At 38.5% G+C, this 3685-nt stretch overlaps 1 pseudogene across 1 annotated transcript; it reads left to right on the top strand.

Annotated features, from left to right (window-relative positions):
• The first annotated feature begins 403 nt into the window (after positions 1–403).
• Positions 404–3422, top strand: LOC147472994 (ABC transporter B family member 13 pseudogene; annotated as a pseudogene). Its single transcript, XR_015210617.1, has 3 exons — positions 404–428; positions 882–1087; positions 1277–3422. The product of XR_015210617.1 is annotated as an ABC transporter B family member 13 pseudogene (transcript).
• The last annotated feature ends 263 nt before the right edge of the window (positions 3423–3685 follow it).

The following is a 3685-nucleotide window of genomic DNA, read 5'->3' as shown; positions in this document are numbered from 1 at the left end:
ATCTTCATTGCCTCTTTGAAAGAGGAGGCTCCCACTGGAAGGATCATGAACTCCTGAAATTGAAGACCAAGTCAAAGTCAGAACTTAGAAACTCACAAGAATAATGAAATTTCTTCAATATGAAAAAGATTTGGATTGGCAAAGTCATTACCTGCATCGCAAGCTTGTTCCCTGCATGCGATCCTCCATTGATAACGTTAAAAGCAGGAACAGGTAGCACCAAAGTCTTGTTACCAGCAAGGTTGGCAATAAGCTGCATTCTGAGGAACATATTAGTATAAAGATTCAGAAAGTCTTCCTCATGTTTTTTATTTACCTTAAGAAGAATTTTAATTGTGTACACATTTGCCTCCCATTCTATTGAGTGGATACCGGCAAGCACAAAATGTATGTATAAAAGCCAATGATTTTCATACCCTCAAGTAAAGGCAAGTGACTTCTAGGTACTATATAGGACATATAATGTAATTTGTCTAACAGCAGTCAGTTGAACAACTGGCCTTCCCACCCCACAACATCGATACACATACACCCATAAAAGAAAGAAAGCACACAATCATGTGTGCAAATGTTTGCAAACCTCAGAAAGTCAGACACATTAGATAATGTACATAATGATAAATCAATGCAATACACACCTTGTAAAGTGGGATTTAAACCGTCTCTCTTCAAATAATCTAAAAGAACTATAAAGGAACTAATAATCAAATAATCAAATAATATAAAATCGCACTGAGGAGATATCCATTACCAAAAAACTATAAAGGAAATAATCTAAACCGTGTCTCTTCAAATACCAGCAGTGCGATCAAATCTTTAGCTAAAGCAGAAAAAAGGATGTTAAGAAACAAAATGGCCTACCTGAATTGTCTTGACTTAAGGCTTGAACAACACTGGGTCTCTGGTGTCAAATTTAGCAGCAGGGGCAACTTTACTAAGAAGTACACTTGCTGACCGTGTATCAACTATTGTGCAGAATTTAGCACTCACTGTAATAGCTTTTATTATTGCTTTCACACTCAGTTGGTGCATAGCAAGTGTTGTCATTGCCACATTCCCGCTTCTAATTGGAGCCTCTATAACTGAGGTTGGTAAACATATTTTAAATTATTGCATATACACTTCCTCTAAGATAATCGGTCATTATGAAATTAATTCTGACATCATCCCCTACGTTTGACCACTCAAATGGTGGGCGAGAAAATCTGCTTGCATCCCATATCTACAGCTATGTGTAGTACCCTATTCTCATGTTCTGTCCTTTCTGTAATTGCAGCAATTGTTTCTTCAAGGATTTGGTGGAGACTACACTCAAGCTTACTCCCGTGCTACTTCCGTTGCCCGTGAGGCAATCACCAACATTCGTGCCGTTGCTGCATTTGGGGCTGAGGCACGATTGTATCCCACTTCACCTCTGAACTTAATGAGCCAAATAAACTGGCATTGGGTATGATGCATCACAACTCCTTGGATTCTGCTCCAATGCACTCAGCCTATGGTATTCATCAATTCTTATTAAGAAGCAGTATTCAAACTTTGGAGATATCATGAAATCCTTCATGGTGTTGGTGATCACTGCTCTGTCAATAGCAGAGACACTTGCTTTGGCACCTGATATCCTGGAGGGATCACAAGCACCGACCAGTTTTCAGTATTCTTGAAAGAAGAACAGCAATAGATCCAAATGATTCAACATCTGAAGGGATTACAGAGATTGAGGATGATGTAGAGTTCAGGAATGTGAGTTTCAGCTACCCCATGAGGCCCGATGTTTCCGTATTCAAGGACTTGAATCTGCGAGTGTCTGCCGGTAGTAACCTTGCATTAGTTGGGCCTAGTGGCTCTGGAAAGAGTTCAGTGATTGCGTTAATGATGAGGTTTTATGACCCTACCTCAGGTGCCATTCTGATTGATAGGCGTGTTATTAGATGCTTAAACTTGAGATCACTGAGGCTGAAGATTGGGTTAGTTCAACAATAGCCAGCTTTATTTTCTACTACAGTTTATGAAAATATCCAGTATGGGAAGGATGGTGCTTCAGAAATAGAGGTAATTAGGGCTGCCAAGGCAGCAAATGCGCATGGCTTCATCAGTAGAATGCCAGAGGGGTACCATACTCAAGTCGGCGAGCGGGGAGTGCAGCTGTCAGGTGGTCAGAAACAGAAGGTGGCAATAGCTCGGGCAATATTAAAAGACCCGACAATTCTTCTTTTAGATGAAGCTACCAGTGCATTGGATTCAGCCTCAGAAATGACAGTACAAGAGGCACTTGATAAGCTAATGAAAGGTCGAGCAACTATCATCGTCACACACAGGTTATCAACAATACGTGACGTGGATATGATATGCGTATTGCAGCATGGAAAGGTTGTAGAACATGGTAGCCACGAGGAACTTGTGAGTAAACCCGGAAGTGTATATACCCAGCTAGTTAGCCTACATGATACCAATAGAAAAGCTATATCTTAAGAATAGGAAACATAGTCCCTACTCCCAACTCCAATATAAGGTGAAGATGCCTACATTGAGAAAGCTAATTAAAATAAGTGAAATATGAGGAATACAGTCTTCAATTAGTAAACAGAATGAAAGTGGCCAGGGCCTCATCGATTCAAAATGTTCCTAAAAATGTATATGAAAATAATATGAAAGCTGAATAAAAAGAGATATGGATCACTTCAAACTACACAACTAAATTGGTGTTTTCAATTAAAAACTACCAAACGAAGCAAAAAAGAAACATAATAAAGGAGCAACACCACGATAGCTTCTCAAACTGGTAATAGTTAACAACGATGAAATAATGATAGCTAATCATTTTACGTAAGCCATATGTGACTAACTGAATATTTCAAAATTCTCCATATAAGGTTCTGTTAAACTCAAAACTATACAAAACACAAACCGATTCACTTCTAATTCAAAACCCACCTAAACACAAACCGATTCGACAGATTTTTAACTCAAAACCAATCAACACCAAATAACTCAATTGAACCTAACCGAAACCCCTTCAATAGCTAAATGTTGCATGGATAGTGAAGAAGGGGATTAACTCAATTAGATGCCTTTGTTATCTTTTTCATAAGAATTCAAAAAGTATACTTTAAGACTTCAACCAATTGTTTCTGGAGTTGGATAGGGCATAGGCGCAACATGATTTTTTGCTTGCACCCGCAATGCTACGAAGGTAACTGAACTTCGGGTGCTGGAACTGGCCTAATGTCTAGAGGCTAGGACCAAAACACCTCTTGCTTAGCGAGCGTCATCATTACAGATTAGCAATTGACTTTGCATGTATGGGGCAAAAATCAAGAACGCAGACAACAACAATCATATTCCATGGCCAGAAAAAATAATTTTCAAGTAAGAAATAAGAAGTGAATGGCCAAATCAAATAGAAGCTTGAAAAATATTTCATTATATAATTCAAAGACAAAAAGTCCGAAAAAACAATAATGGAACCAAACCTGGGGGTGCTACAAAGTGGCAACGACTCCATAACAGGTTTTTTCTAGAAGTCTCAATTGAAGATAGTATGTACGTATACCAATACAATAGGAAGTATTAACGGCTTCAACTATAAAAATGATTGTTAAACTGAATTTAATTAGGTGCCTAAGCTGATATGCTCCTTAAAGAGCAAGGTAATGAAGCTTAAGCTGAAAGCCTGAAACTAATAATG

The sequence above is a fragment of the Coptis chinensis genome, unplaced genomic scaffold, assembly GCF_015680905.1.
Source record: "Coptis chinensis isolate HL-2020 unplaced genomic scaffold, ASM1568090v1 utg5889_pilon_pilon, whole genome shotgun sequence".
Taxonomy (NCBI): Eukaryota; Viridiplantae; Streptophyta; class Magnoliopsida; order Ranunculales; family Ranunculaceae; genus Coptis; species Coptis chinensis.
Note: the sequence above shows the minus strand (reverse complement) of the source record. Positions and strands in the feature narration are given on the sequence as shown.